We start from the raw sequence: 16,495 nt of genomic DNA, 5'->3' as shown, positions 1-16,495 counted from the left end.
ATCTATCTATCTATCTGCCATGATGGCGCAGTGCTTAGAATGCAGTATTGCAGAATAATTCTGCCAACTGCCAGCAGTTCGATCCTCCTGGCTGAAGGTTGACTCAACTTCCATCCTTCCGATGTCGGTAAAATAAGGATCCAGATTGTTGGGGGCAATAGGCTAACTCTGTAAACTGCTTAAAGAGGGCTGTAAAAGCACTATGAAGCAGTATATAAGTCTAAGTGCTGTCGCTATTCTAAAAAGGGCTAAACATTCTATTCTTATCTTCGTGTTTGTTTCTTTGTTTTAATCACATTGCCTGCTATCCTGGTTTGTTGTGTCTTCGCCCTAAGAGTTTGACTGCAATTACATAAATTGTCTTGCTTCAAAAAAACATTCTCCTCTAAATTCCTGTCGGCCAGTAGTATTTTAAAAATCGGCATTCTCCAATTCTCAATGCAATGATCCAGGACCTCAGCTTAATAACTTTGGGTGCTCCGGATCTAAAATAAAACAATCAAATGTTTCCTAGCAGTCAAAAAGATTTACACCACCACAGACAGCAAAGTGTACATGACTTTCCACATTTTGCTGAATATCTTAATAATCTTCGCTCCGTGATTTGATTCTTCAAGAAACGTTATCTCCAAGGGAATGCTAATCAAGGAGAGAAACAACTTAGAATGAAGGAGAAATTTCCTGACAGTGAGAACAATTAATCAGTAGAACGACTTGCCTCCAGAAGCTGTAAATGCTCCAAAACTGGAAGTTTTTAAGAAGATGTTGGATAACCATTTGTCTGAAGTGGTGTAGGGTTTTCCTGCCTAAGCAGGGGGTTGGACTAGAAGACCTCCAAGGTCCCTTCCAACTCTTGTTATTCTCTTTTGTTCAAGTGACAGCTTTCATGGCAAAGAATGGCCCCAGAGTGGGATGGCAATGGAGATTTTGCAGTATCCTTCCCCTGGAGTGGGGAGGGAATGGGAATGAGAATTTTGCAGTATCCTTCCCCCAGGAGTGGGGTGGGAATGTGGATTTTGCAGTATCCTTCCCCCAGGAGTAGGGTGGAAATGGGGATTTTGCAATATCCTTCCCCTGGAGTGGCGAGGGAATGGAGATTTTGCAGTATCCTTCCCATGGAGTGGGAAGGGAATAGAGATTTTGCAGTATCCTTCCCCCAGGAGTGGGTTGGAAATGAGGATTTTGCAATATCCTTCTCCTGGAGTGGGGTGGAAATGGGGATTTTGCAGTATCCTTCCCCTGCCACGCCCACCAAGCCACGTCCACAGAACCTGTAGTAAAAAAAAAATTGGATTTGACCCCTGATTGAGTGCATCAAATCCAACACAAAGTTGAACATCCAACAATCAAAAGAAGCTGTGCTTGACAAAGTAGCATGGAGAGCCCTTGCCCATAAAGCCAGAAAGAATTGGGTACGACTAAATGATTAAAAACAGCAACCAATTATGGCTAAGTGCCACCGGTAATTTCTCTTTCATACAACCGTGTGGGCCGTTTGTGGTCTTGCGCTGTTGCAAACAGATGGGGAAATTGTTTGACTGCAGGGAGGTCGAAGTTGTTGGAGAGGGGAGGAAAAAATGAGCTTTCAAATGAGCAACGTATACAATTCAGAATATGAATCATTAAAGCAGGCATGCTATTCCACCAAGCCATTAGACAGCAGCTTCTGCTGCCAATTCATTAATGAATCAGGTGATCCCAGCATCAGATGGAATTCTCCTGAGTGGGCCAACGGTATTTTGCTCTTCTCCGTACACTTTAAAACTAGGAGCGTGCAGAAGAAAAGAATTAAAAATTGTCCTGGTCTTAGTCCACATTACGACGGGAATCATCCCAGCGGTTCCATTTAATAGAACCAAGAATTGCTTATAGTGCTTATCATTTTTGAATAGAATCGAATAGACACACATATACATCTACATACACTTGCATATACATATATGTACCTACACATAGTTTTAAGAGCAATAGTAAAAACTAACACAGACCAAAACAAATTAAAATATTTCCTTGACTGAAATCTGTGATCCTTCCTTCCTGCATTGTTATCTTCTCATTGGGACCCCTGACAGAGTCTCTTACCCCTTCTGCCCTTCCCGTGCCAGTCTTCCCCTTAGCAAGTGTATCTTGACTGACACCCGAATGTGAATTCCTTCTCGTCCTGACATCCCTGGTGCCTGTTTAGCACTTTGTCATTCCTGTTAGATCAGATGGGATTATTTTGATGGGTCCCATTACTCCTCTCTCGGAGCCCCACTCAACGTCTCCGGCCCATTCCATTGTTGGGTGCTGACCTCAACTCATCGGCCAGCTGAATATAATCTTGGTTCAAAGAGGTGTCAGGTTAATTTTTAGCCCCGTGGCTGCAGAGGGCTGGAATTTCACCCCCGCCTTGGGAAATAGGAACACTATTAAATAGGAGGCTCAATTTTTAAAAACTTTTTCTTCCCCAGGCACCAAAAAGGGTTGATTTTTAAAAATAGAAGCAACACCATTTCTAAACATGGAATTCCACCCTCAATCTTGTCCTGGTGTCCTTTTTTGCCTTTGCTTTCAAAAAAAAAATTGACTTTAAAAAACATTTTGGTTCTTGGGCAACATTTTCCTGACCGGGGAGTCACGCGTTTTCGTACCCAGGCACCAAAAAGGCTCGATTTTTAAAAAGTGGAAGCAACACCATTTTTAGACATGGAATTTCATCCTGAAACTCATCCCGGTGTCCGTTTTTGCATTTGGTTTCAAAAAAAAAATTCTCTTAAAAAAACATTTTTTATTCCTGGGCAGCATTTTTCCTGACAGCGGAGTAAAGCGTTTTCTTCCCCTGGCACCAAAAAGGCTCGATTTTTAAAAAGTAGAAGCAACACCATTTTTAGACATGGAATTTCATCCTGAAACTCATCCTGGTGTCCGTTTTTGCATTTGGTTTCAAAAAAAAAATTTTGGATTCAAAAAACATTTTGGTTCCTGGGCAGGATTTTTCCTGACCGCGGAGTAAAGCCTTTTCTTCTCAGGGCATCAAAAAGGCTCAATTTTTTAAAAAATTGACTTTAAAAAACATTTTGGTTCTTGGGCAACATATTCCTGGGCAGCATTTTTCCTGACAGCGGAGTAAAGCGATTTCTTCTCCTGGCACCAAAAAGGCTCGATTTTTAAAAAGGGGAAGCAACACCATTTTTAGACATGGAATTTCAGCCTGAAACTCATCCTGGTGTCCGTTTTTGCATTTGGTTTAAAGAAACTAATTTTGGATTCAAAAAACATTTTGGTTCCTGGGCAGGATTTTTCCTGACCGCGGAGTAAAGCCTTTTCTTCTCAGGGCATCAAAAAGGCTCAATTTTTAAAAAGTGGAAGCAACACCATTTTTAGACATAGAATTTCATCATGAAACTCATACTGGTGTCCTTTTTTGAATTTTCTTTAAAGAAACAAATTTTGGCTTCAAAAAACATTTTGGTTCCTGGGCAGCATTTTTTCTGACCGCGGCGTCACGCGTTTTCTTCTCCTGGCACCAAAAAGGCTCGATTTTTAAAAAGTAGAAGTAACACCATTTTTAGATATGGAATTTCATCCTGAAACTCATCCTGGTGTCCATTTTTGCATTTGGTTTCAAAAAAAAAATTATGCTTCAAAAAACATTTTGGTTCCTGGGCAGCATTTTTCCTGACCGTGGAGTAAAGCCTTTTCTTCTCCTGGCATTAAAAAGGTTTGATTTTTAAAAAGTAGAAGCAACACCATTTTTAGACATGGAATTTCATCGTGAAACTCATCCTGGTGTCCGTTTTTGCATTTGGTTTAAAAAAAAAAATTTGGCTTCAAAAAACATTTTGGTTCCTGGGCAGCATTTTTCCTGACCGTGGAGTAAAGCCTTTTCTTCTCCTGGCACCAAAAAGGCTTGATTTTTAAAAAGTTGAAGCAACACCATTTTTAGACATGGAATTTCATCCTGAAACTCATCCTGGTGTCCGTTTTTGCATTTGGTTTCAAAAAAAAAATTTGGCTTCAAAAAACATTTTGGTTCCTGGACAGCATTTTTCCTGACCGTGGAGTAAAGCCTTTTGTTCTCCTGGCACCAAAAAGGCTTGATTTTAAAAAAGTTGAAGCAACACCATTTTTAGACATGGAATTTCATCCTGAAACTCATCCTGGTGTCCGTTTTGCATTTGGTTTCAAAAAAAAAAAATTGGCTTCAAAAAACATTTTGGTTCCTGGACAGCATTTTTCCTGACCGTAGAGTAAAGCCTTTTCTTCTCCTGGCACCAAAAAGGCTTGATTTTTAAAAAGTAGAAGCAACACCATTTTGAGACATGGAATTTCATCCTGAAACTCATCCTGGTGTCCGTTTTTGCATTTGGTTTAAAGAAACTAATTTTGGTTTCAAAAAACATTTTGGTTCCTGGACAGCATTTTTCCTGACCGTGGAGTAAAGCCTTTTCTTCTCCTGGCACCAAAAAGGCTTGATTTTTAAAAAGTTGAAGCAACACCATTTTGAGACATGGAATTTCATCCTGAAACTCATCCTGGTGTCCGTTTTTGTATTCTGTTTAAAAAAAAAATATGGCTTCAAAAAACATTTTGGTTCCTGGGCAGGATTTTTCCTGACCGTGGAGTAAAGCCTTTTCTTCTCCTGGCACCAAAAAGGCTTGATTTTTAAAAAGTTGAAGCAACACCATTTTTAGACATGGAATTTCATCCTGAAACTCATCCTGGTGTCCGTTTTTGCATTTGGTTTCAAAAAAAAAATTTGGCTTCAAAAAACATTTTGGTTCCTGGGCAGGATTTTTCCTGACCGTGGAGTAAAGCCTTTTCTTCTCCTGGCACCAAAAAGGCTTGATTTTTAAAAAGTTGAAGCAACACCATTTTTAGACATGGAATTTCATCCTGAAACTCATCCTGGTGTCCGTTTTTGCATTTGGTTTCAAAAAAAAAATTTGGCTTCAAAAAACATTTTGGTTCCTGGGCAGGATTTTTCCTGACCGTGGAGTAAAGCTTTTTCTTCTCCTGGCACCAAAAAGGCTTGATTTTTAAAAAGTTGAAGCAACACCATTTTTAGACATGGAATTTCATCCTGAAACTCATCCTGGTGTCCGTTTTTGCATTTGGTTTCAAAAAAAAAAATTGGCTTCAAAAAACATTTTGGTTCCTGGGCAGGATTTTTCCTGACCGTGGAGTAAAGCCTTTTCTTCTCCTGGCACCAAAAAGGCTTGATTTTTAAAAAGTTGAAGCAACACCATTTTTAGACATGGAATTTCATCCTGAAACTCATCCTGGTGTCCGTTTTTGCATTTGGTTTCAAAAAAAAAATTTGGCTTCAAAAAACATTTTGGTTCCTGGGCAGGATTTTTCCTGATCGTGGAGTAAAGCCTTTTCTTCTCCTGGCACCAAAAAGGCTTGATTTTAAAAAAGTTGAAGCAACACCATTTTTAGACATGGAATTTCATCCTGAAACTCATCCTGGTGTCCCTTTTTGCATTTGGTTTCAAAAAAAAATTTGGCTTCAAAAAACATTTTGGTTCCTGGGCAGGATTTTTCCTGACCGTGGAGTAAAGCCTTTTCTTCTCCTGGCACCAAAAAGGCTTGATTTTTAAAAAGTTGAAGCAACACCATTTTTAGACATGGAATTTCATCCTGAAACTCATCCTGGTGTCCGTTTTTGCATTTGGTTCAAAAAAAAAATTTGGCTTCAAAAAACATTTTGGTTCCTGGGCAGGATTTTTCCTGACCGTGGAGTATAGCCTTTTCTTCTCCTGGCACCAAAAAGGCTTGATTTTTAAAAAGTTGAAGCAACACCATTTTTAGACATGGAATTTCATCCTGAAACTCATCCTGGTGTCCGTTTTTGCATTTGGTTTCAAAAAAAAATTTGGCTTCAAAAAACATTTTGGTTCCTGGGCAGGATTTTTCCTGACCGTGGAGTAAAGCCTTTTCTTCTCCTGGCACCAAAAAGGCTTGATTTTTAAAAAGTTGAAGCAACACCATTTTTAGACATGGAATTTCATCCTGAAACTCATCCTGGTGTCCGTTTTTGCATTTGGTTTCAAAAAAAAAATTTGGCTTCAAAAAACATTTTGGTTCCTGGGCAGGATTTTTCCTGACCGTGGAGTAAAGCCTTTTCTTCTCCTGGCACCAAAAAGGCTTGATTTTTAAAAAGTTGAAGCAAAACTATTTTTAGACATGGAATTTCATCAGGAAACTCATCCTGGTGTCCGTTTTTGTATTTGGTTTCAAAAAAAAAATTTGGCTTCAAAAAACATTTTGGTTCCTGGGCAGGATTTTTCCTGACCGTGGAGTAAAGCCTTTTCTTCTCCTGGCACCAAAAAGGCTTGATTTTTAAAAAGTTGAAGCAACACCATTTTTAGACATGGAATTTCATCCTGAAACTCATCCTGGTGTCCGTCTTTGCATTTGGTTTCAAAAAAAAAATTTGGCTTCAAAAAACATTTTGGTTCCTGGGCAGGATTTTTCCTGACCGTGGAGTAAAGCCTTTTCTTCTCCTGGCACCAAAAAGGCTTGATTTTTAAAAAGTTGAAGCAACACCATTTTTAGACATGGAATTTCATCCTGAAACTCATCCTGGTGTCCGTTTTTGCATTTGGTTTCAAAAAAAAAATTTGGCTTCAAAAAACATTTTGGTTCCTGGGCAGGATTTTTCCTGACCGTGGAGTAAAGCCTTTTCTTCTCCTGGCACCAAAAAGGCTTGATTTTTAAAAAGTTGAAGCAACACCATTTTTAGACATGGAATTTCATCCTGAAACTCATCCTGGTGTCCGTTTTTGCATTTGGTTTCAAAAAAAAAATTTGGCTTCAAAAAACATTTTGGTTCCTGGGCAGGATTTTTCCTGACCGTGGAGTAAAGCCTTTTCTTCTCCTGGCACCAAAAAGGCTTGATTTTTAAAAAGTTGAAGCAACACCATTTTTAGACATGGAATTTCATCCTGAAACTCATCCTGGTGTCCGTTTTTGCATTTGGTTTCAAAAAAAAAATTTGGCTTCAAAAAACATTTTGGTTCCTGGGCAGGATTTTTCCTGATCGTGGAGTAAAGCCTTTTCTTCTCCTGGCACCAAAAAGGCTTGATTTTTAAAAAGTTGAAGCAACACCATTTTTAGACATGGAATTTCATCCTGAAACTCATCCTGGTGTCCGTTTTTGCATTTGTTTTAAAAAAAAAAAATTGGCTTCAAAAAACATTTTGGTTCCTGGGCAGGATTTTTCCTGACCGTAGAGTAAAGCCTTTTCTTCTCCTGGCACCAAAAAGGCTTGATTTTAAAAAAGTTGAAGCAACACCATTTTTAGACATGGAATTTCATCCTGAAACTCATCCTGGTGTCCCTTTTTGCATTTGGTTTCAAAAAAAAATTTGGCTTCAAAAAACATTTTGGTTCCTGGGCAGGATTTTTCCTGACCGTGGAGTAAAGCCTTTTCTTCTCCTGGCACCAAAAAGGCTTGATTTTTAAAAAGTTGAAGCAACACCATTTTTAGACATGGAATTTCATCCTGAAACTCATCCTGGTGTCCGTTTTTGCATTTGGTTCAAAAAAAAAATTTGGCTTCAAAAAACATTTTGGTTCCTGGGCAGGATTTTTCCTGACCGTGGAGTAAAGCCTTTTCTTCTCCTGGCACCAAAAAGGCTTGATTTTTAAAAAGTTGAAGCAACACCATTTTTAGACATGGAATTTCATCCTGAAACTCATCCTGGTGTCCGTTTTTGCATTTGGTTCAAAAAAAAAATTTGGCTTCAAAAAACATTTTGGTTCCTGGGCAGGATTTTTCCTGACCGTGGAGTATAGCCTTTTCTTCTCCTGGCACCAAAAAGGCTTGATTTTTAAAAAGTTGAAGCAACACCATTTTTAGACATGGAATTTCATCCTGAAACTAATCCTGGTGTCCGTTTTTGCATTTGGTTTCAAAAAAAAAAATTTGGCTTCAAAAAACATTTTGGTTCCTGGGCAGGATTTTTCCTGACCGTGGAGTATAGCCTTTTCTTCTCCTGGCACCAAAAAGGCTTGATTTTTAAAAAGTTGAAGCAACACCATTTTTAGACATGGAATTTCATCCTGAAACTCATCCTGGTGTCCGTTTTTGCATTTGGTTTCAAAAAAAAATTTGGCTTCAAAAAACATTTTGGTTCCTGGGCAGGATTTTTCCTGACCGTGGAGTAAAGCCTTTTCTTCTCCTGGCACCAAAAAGGCTTGATTTTTAAAAAGTTGAAGCAACACCATTTTTAGACATGGAATTTCATCCTGAAACTCATCCTGGTGTCCGTTTTTGCATTTGGTTTCAAAAAAAAAATTTGGCTTCAAAAAACATTTTGGTTCCTGGGCAGGATTTTTCCTGACCGTGGAGTAAAGCCTTTTCTTCTCCTGGCACCAAAAAGGCTTGATTTTTAAAAAGTTGAAGCAACACCATTTTTAGACATGGAATTTCATCCTGAAACTCATCCTGGTGTCCGTTTTTGTATTTGGTTTCAAAAAAAAAATTTGGCTTCAAAAAACATTTTGGTTCCTGGGCAGGATTTTTCCTGACCGTGGAGTAAAGCCTTTTCTTCTCCTGGCACCAAAAAGGCTTGATTTTTAAAAAGTTGAAGCAACACCATTTTTAGACATGGAATTTCATCCTGAAACTCATCCTGGTGTCCGTCTTTGCATTTGGTTTCAAAAAAAAAATTTGGCTTCAAAAAACATTTTGGTTCCTGGGCAGGATTTTTCCTGACCGTGGAGTAAAGCCTTTTCTTCTCCTGGCACCAAAAAGGCTTGATTTTTAAAAAGTTGAAGCAACACCATTTTTAGACATGGAATTTCATCCTGAAACTCATCCTGGTGTCCGTTTTTGCATTTGGTTTCAAAAAAAAAATTTGGCTTCAAAAAACATTTTGGTTCCTGGGCAGGATTTTTCCTGACCGTGGAGTAAAGCCTTTTCTTCTCCTGGCACCAAAAAGGCTTGATTTTTAAAAAGTTGAAGCAACACCATTTTTAGACATGGAATTTCATCCTGAAACTCATCCTGGTGTCCGTTTTTGCATTTGGTTTCAAAAAAAAAATTTGGCTTCAAAAAACATTTTGGTTCCTGGGCAGGATTTTTCCTGACCGTGGAGTAAAGCCTTTTCTTCTCCTGGCACCAAAAAGGCTTGATTTTTAAAAAGTTGAAGCAACACCATTTTTAGACATGGAATTTCATCCTGAAACTCATCCTGGTGTCCGTTTTTGCATTTGGTTTCAAAAAAAAAATTTGGCTTCAAAAAACATTTTGGTTCCTGGGCAGGATTTTTCCTGATCGTGGAGTAAAGCCTTTTCTTCTCCTGGCACCAAAAAGGCTTGATTTTTAAAAAGTTGAAGCAACACCATTTTTAGACATGGAATTTCATCCTGAAACTCATCCTGGTGTCCGTTTTTGCATTTGTTTTAAAAAAAAAAATTTGGCTTCAAAAAACATTTTGGTTCCTGGGCAGGATTTTTCCTGACCGTAGAGTAAAGCCTTTTCTTCTCCTGGCACCAAAAAGGCTTGATTTTTAAAAAGTTGAAGCAACACCATTTTTAGACATGGAATTTCATCCTGAAACTCATCCTGGTGTCCCTTTTTGCATTTGGTTTCAAAAAAAAATTTGGCTTCAAAAAACATTTTGGTTCCTGGGCAGGATTTTTCCTGACCGTGGAGTAAAGCCTTTTCTTTTCCTGGCACCAAAAAGGCTTGATTTTTAAAAAGTTGAAGCAACACCATTTTTAGACATGGAATTTCATCCTGAAACTCATCCTGGTGTCCGTTTTTGCATTTGGTTTCAAAAAAAAAATTTGGCTTCAAAAAACATTTTGGTTCCTGGGCAGGATTTTTCCTGACCGTGGAGTAAAGCCTTTTCGTCTCCTGGCACCAAAAAGGCTTGATTTTTAAAAAGTTGAAGCAAAACTATTTTTAGACATGGAATTTCATCAGAAAACTCATCCTGGTGTCCGTTTTTGTATTTGGTTTCAAAAAAAAAATTTGGCTTCAAAAAACATTTTGGTTCCTGGGCAGGATTTTTCCTGACCGTGGAGTAAAGCCTTTTCTTCTCCTGGCACCAAAAAGGCTTGATTTTTAAAAAGTTGAAGCAACACCATTTTTAGACATGGAATTTCATCCTGAAACTCATCCTGGTGTCCGTTTTTGCATTTGGTTTCAAAAAAAAAATTTGGCTTCAAAAAACATTTTGGTTCCTGGGCAGGATTTTTCCTGACCGTGGAGTAAAGCCTTTTCTTCTCCTGGCACCAAAAAGGCTTGATTTTTAAAAAGTTGAAGCAACACCATTTTTAGACATGGAATTTCATCCTGAAACTCATCCTGGTGTCCGTTTTTGCATTTGGTTTCAAAAAAAAAATTTGGCTTCAAAAAACATTTTGGTTCCTGGGCAGGATTTTTCCTGACCGTGGAGTAAAGCCTTTTCTTCTCCTGGCACCAAAAAGGCTTGATTTTTAAAAAGTTGAAGCAACACCATTTTTAGACATGGAATTTCATCCTGAAACTCATCCTGGTGTCCGTTTTTGCATTTGGTTTCAAAAAAAAAATTTGGCTTCAAAAAACATTTTGGTTCCTGGGCAGGATTTTTCCTGACCGTGGAGTAAAGCCTTTTCTTCTCCTGGCACCAAAAAGGCTTGATTTTTAAAAAGTTGAAGCAAAACTATTTTTAGACATGGAATTTCATCCTGAAACTCATCCTGGTGTCCGTTTTTGCATTTGGTTTCAAAAAAAAAATTTGGCTTCAAAAAACATTTTGGTTCCTGGGCAGGATTTTTCCTGACCGTGGAGTAAAGCCTTTTCTTCTCCTGGCACCAAAAAGGCTTTATATTTAAAAAGTTGAAGCAACACCATTTTAGACATGGAATTTCATCCTGAAACTCAACCTGGTGTCCGTTTTTGCATTTGGTTTCAAAAAAAAAATTTGGCTTCAAAAAACATTTTGGTTCCTGGGCAGGATTTTTCCTGACCGTGGAGTAAAGCCTTTTCTTCTCCTGGCACCAAAAAGGCTTGATTTTTAAAAAGTTGAAGCAACACCATTTTAGAGATGGAATTTCATCCTGAAACTCATCCTGGTGTCCTTTTTTGCATTTGGTTTCAAAAAAAAATTTGGCTTCAAAAAACATTTTGGTTCCTGGGCAGGATTTTTCCTGACCGTGGAGTAAAGCCTTTTCTTCTCCTGGCACCAAAAAGGCTTGATTTTTAAAAAGTTGAAGCAACACCATTTTTAGACATGGAATTTCATCCTGAAACTCATCCTGGTGTCCGTCTTTGCATTTGGTTTCAAAAAAAAAATTTGGCTTCAAAAAACATTTTGGTTCCTGGGCAGGATTTTTCCTGACCGTGGAGTAAAGCCTTTTCTTCTCCTGGCACCAAAAAGGCTTGATTTTTAAAAAGTTGAAGCAACACCATTTTTAGACATGGAATTTCATCAGGAAACTCATCCTGGTGTCCGTTTTTGTATTTGGTTTCAAAAAAAAAATTTGGCTTCAAAAAACATTTTGGTTCCTGGGCAGGATTTTTCCTGACCGTGGAGTAAAGCCTTTTCTTCTCCTGGCACCAAAAAGGCTTGATTTTTAAAAAGTTGAAGCAACACCATTTTTAGACATGGAATTTCATCCTGAAACTCATCCTGGTGTCCGTTTTTGCATTTGGTTTCAAAAAAAAAATTTGGCTTCAAAAAACATTTTGGTTCCTGGGCAGGATTTTTCCTGACCGTGGAGTAAAGCCTTTTCTTCTCCTGGCACCAAAAAGGCTTGATTTTTAAAAAGTTGAAGCAACACCATTTTAGACATGGAATTTCATCCTGAAACTCATCCTGGTGTCCCTTTTTGCATTTGGTTTCAAAAAAAAATTTGGCTTCAAAAAACATTTTGGTTCCTGGGCAGGATTTTTCCTGACCGTGGAGTAAAGCCTTTTCTTCTCCTGGCACCAAAAAGGCTTGATTTTTAAAAAGTTGAAGCAACACCATTTTTAGACATGGAATTTCATCCTGAAACTCATCCTGGTGTCCGTTTTTGCATTTGGTTTCAAAAAAAAAATTTGGCTTCAAAAAACATTTTGGTTCCTGGGCAGGATTTTTCCTGACCGTGGAGTAAAGCCTTTTCGTCTCCTGGCACCAAAAAGGCTTGATTTTTAAAAAGTTGAAGCAAAACTATTTTTAGACATGGAATTTCATCAGAAAACTCATCCTGGTGTCCGTTTTTGTATTTGGTTTCAAAAAAAAAATTTGGCTTCAAAAAACATTTTGGTTCCTGGGCAGGATTTTTCCTGACCGTGGAGTAAAGCCTTTTCTTCTCCTGGCACCAAAAAGGCTTGATTTTTAAAAAGTTGAAGCAACACCATTTTTAGACATGGAATTTCATCCTGAAACTCATCCTGGTGTCCGTTTTTGCATTTGGTTTCAAAAAAAAAATTTGGCTTCAAAAAACATTTTGGTTCCTGGGCAGGATTTTTCCTGACCGTGGAGTAAAGCCTTTTCTTCTCCTGGCACCAAAAAGGCTTGATTTTTAAAAAGTTGAAGCAACACCATTTTTAGACATGGAATTTCATCCTGAAACTCATCCTGGTGTCCGTTTTTGCATTTGGTTTCAAAAAAAAAATTTGGCTTCAAAAAACATTTTGGTTCCTGGGCAGGATTTTTCCTGACCGTGGAGTAAAGCCTTTTCTTCTCCTGGCACCAAAAAGGCTTGATTTTTAAAAAGTTGAAGCAACACCATTTTTAGACATGGAATTTCATCCTGAAACTCATCCTGGTGTCCGTTTTTGCATTTGGTTTCAAAAAAAAAATTTGGCTTCAAAAAACATTTTGGTTCCTGGGCAGGATTTTTCCTGACCGTGGAGTAAAGCCTTTTCTTCTCCTGGCACCAAAAAGGCTTGATTTTTAAAAAGTTGAAGCAAAACTATTTTTAGACATGGAATTTCATCAGGAAACTCATCCTGGTGTCCGTTTTTGCATTTGGTTTCAAAAAAAAAATTTGGCTTCAAAAAACATTTTGGTTCCTGGGCAGGATTTTTCCTGACCGTGGAGTAAAGCCTTTTCTTCTCCTGGCACCAAAAAGGCTTTATATTTAAAAAGTTGAAGCAACACCATTTTAGACATGGAATTTCATCCTGAAACTCAACCTGGTGTCCGTTTTTGCATTTGGTTTCAAAAAAAAAATTTGGCTTCAAAAAACATTTTGGTTCCTGGGCAGGATTTTTCCTGACCGTGGAGTAAAGCCTTTTCTTCTCCTGGCACCAAAAAGGCTTGATTTTTAAAAAGTTGAAGCAACACCATTTTAGAGATGGAATTTCATCCTGAAACTCATCCTGGTGTCCTTTTTTGCATTTGGTTTCAAAAAAAAATTTGGCTTCAAAAAACATTTTGGTTCCTGGGCAGGATTTTTCCTGACCGTGGAGTAAAGCCTTTTCTTCTCCTGGCACCAAAAAGGCTTGATTTTTAAAAAGTTGAAGCAACACCATTTTTAGACATGGAATTTCATCCTGAAACTCATCCTGGTGTCCGTCTTTGCATTTGGTTTCAAAAAAAAAATTTGGCTTCAAAAAACATTTTGGTTCCTGGGCAGGATTTTTCCTGACCGTGGAGTAAAGCCTTTTCTTCTCCTGGCACCAAAAAGGCTTGATTTTTAAAAAGTTGAAGCAACACCATTTTTAGACATGGAATTTCATCAGGAAACTCATCCTGGTGTCCGTTTTTGTATTTGGTTTCAAAAAAAAAATTTGGCTTCAAAAAACATTTTGGTTCCTGGGCAGGATTTTTCCTGACCGTGGAGTAAAGCCTTTTCTTCTCCTGGCACCAAAAAGGCTTGATTTTTAAAAAGTTGAAGCAACACCATTTTTAGACATGGAATTTCATCCTGAAACTCATCCTGGTGTCCGTTTTTGCATTTGGTTTCAAAAAAAAAATTTGGCTTCAAAAAACATTTTGGTTCCTGGGCAGGATTTTTCCTGACCGTGGAGTAAAGCCTTTTCTTCTCCTGGCACCAAAAAGGCTTGATTTTTAAAAAGTTGAAGCAACACCATTTTAGACATGGAATTTCATCCTGAAACTCAACCTGGTGTCCGTTTTTGCATTTGGTTTCAAAAAAAAAATTTGGCTTCAAAAAACATTTTGGTTCCTGGGCAGGATTTTTCCTGACCGTGGAGTAAAGCCTTTTCTTCTCCTGGCACCAAAAAGGCTTGATTTTTAAAAAGTTGAAGCAACACCATTTTAGACATGGAATTTCATCCTGAAACTCATCCTGGTGTCCTTTTTTGCATTTGGTTTCAAAAAAAAATTTGGCTTCAAAAAACATTTTGGTTCCTGGGCAGGATTTTTCCTGACCGTGGAGTAAAGCCTTTTCTTCTCCTGGCACCAAAAAGGCTTGATTTTTAAAAAGTTGAAGCAACACCATTTTTAGACATGGAATTTCATCCTGAAACTCATCCTGGTGTCCGTCTTTGCATTTGGTTTCAAAAAAAAAATTTGGCTTCAAAAAACATTTTGGTTCCTGGGCAGGATTTTTCCTGACCGTGGAGTAAAGCCTTTTCTTTTCCTGGCACCAAAAAGGCTTGATTTTTAAAAAGTTGAAGCAACACCATTTTTAGACATGGAATTTCATCCTGAAACTCATCCTGGTGTCCGTTTTTGCATTTGGTTTCAAAAAAAAAATTTGGCTTCAAAAAACATTTTGGTTCCTGGGCAGGATTTTTCCTGACCGTGGAGTAAAGCCTTTTCTTCTCCTGGCACCAAAAAGGCTTGATTTTTAAAAAGTTGAAGCAACACCATTTTAGACATGGAATTTCATCCTGAAACTCATCCTGGTGTCCCTTTTTGCATTTGGTTTCAAAAAAAAATTTGGCTTCAAAAAACATTTTGGTTCCTGGGCAGGATTTTTCCTGACCGTGGAGTAAAGCCTTTTCTTTTCCTGGCACCAAAAAGGCTTGATTTTTAAAAAGTTGAAGCAACACCATTTTTAGACATGGAATTTCATCCTGAAACTCATCCTGGTGTCCGTTTTTGCATTTGGTTTCAAAAAAAAAATTTGGCTTCAAAAAACATTTTGGTTCCTGGGCAGGATTTTTCCTGACCGTGGAGTAAAGCCTTTTCGTCTCCTGGCACCAAAAAGGCTTGATTTTTAAAAAGTTGAAGCAAAACTATTTTTAGACATGGAATTTCATCAGAAAACTCATCCTGGTGTCCGTTTTTGTATTTGGTTTCAAAAAAAAAATTTGGCTTCAAAAAACATTTTGGTTCCTGGGCAGGATTTTTCCTGACCGTGGAGTAAAGCCTTTTCTTCTCCTGGCACCAAAAAGGCTTGATTTTTAAAAAGTTGAAGCAACACCATTTTTAGACATGGAATTTCATCCTGAAACTCATCCTGGTGTCCGTTTTTGCATTTGGTTTCAAAAAAAAAATTTGGCTTCAAAAAACATTTTGGTTCCTGGGCAGGATTTTTCCTGACCGTGGAGTAAAGCCTTTTCTTCTCCTGGCACCAAAAAGGCTTGATTTTTAAAAAGTTGAAGCAACACCATTTTTAGACATGGAATTTCATCCTGAAACTCATCCTGGTGTCCGTTTTTGCATTTGGTTTCAAAAAAAAAATTTGGCTTCAAAAAACATTTTGGTTCCTGGGCAGGATTTTTCCTGACCGTGGAGTAAAGCCTTTTCTTCTCCTGGCACCAAAAAGGCTTGATTTTTAAAAAGTTGAAGCAACACCATTTTTAGACATGGAATTTCATCCTGAAACTCATCCTGGTGTCCGTTTTTGCATTTGGTTTCAAAAAAAAAATTTGGCTTCAAAAAACATTTTGGTTCCTGGGCAGGATTTTTCCTGACCGTGGAGTAAAGCCTTTTCTTCTCCTGGCACCAAAAAGGCTTGATTTTTAAAAAGTTGAAGCAAAACTATTTTTAGACATGGAATTTCATCCTGAAACTCATCCTGGTGTCCGTTTTTGCATTTGGTTTCAAAAAAAAAATTTGGCTTCAAAAAACATTTTGGTTCCTGGGCAGGATTTTTCCTGACCGTGGAGTAAAGCCTTTTCTTCTCCTGGCACCAAAAAGGCTTTATATTTAAAAAGTTGAAGCAACACCATTTTAGACATGGAATTTCATCCTGAAACTCAACCTGGTGTCCGTTTTTGCATTTGGTTTCAAAAAAAAAATTTGGCTTCAAAAAACATTTTGGTTCCTGGGCAGGATTTTTCCTGACCGTGGAGTAAAGCCTTTTCTTCTCCTGGCACCAAAAAGGCTTGATTTTTAAAAAGTTGAAGCAACACCATTTTAGAGATGGAATTTCATCCTGAAACTCATCCTGGTGTCCTTTTTTGCATTTGGTTTCAAAAAAAAATTTGGCTTCAAAAAACATTTTGGTTCCTGGGCAGGATTTTTCCTGACCGTGGAGTAAAGCCTTTTCTTCTCCTGGCACCAAAAAGGCTTGATTTTTAAAAAGTTGAAGCAACACCATTTTTAGACATGGAATTTCATCCTGAAACTCATCCTGGTGTCCGTCTTTGCATTTGGTTTCAAAAAAA

The sequence above is a fragment of the Pituophis catenifer genome, unplaced genomic scaffold, assembly GCF_029215685.1.
Source record: "Pituophis catenifer annectens isolate HBS135680 unplaced genomic scaffold, rPitCat1.0.hap2 SCAF_17, whole genome shotgun sequence".
NCBI classification, from domain to species: domain Eukaryota; kingdom Metazoa; phylum Chordata; class Lepidosauria; order Squamata; family Colubridae; genus Pituophis; species Pituophis catenifer.
The sequence above is the reverse complement of the archived record's forward strand: the minus strand, read 5'-3'. Positions refer to the sequence as shown.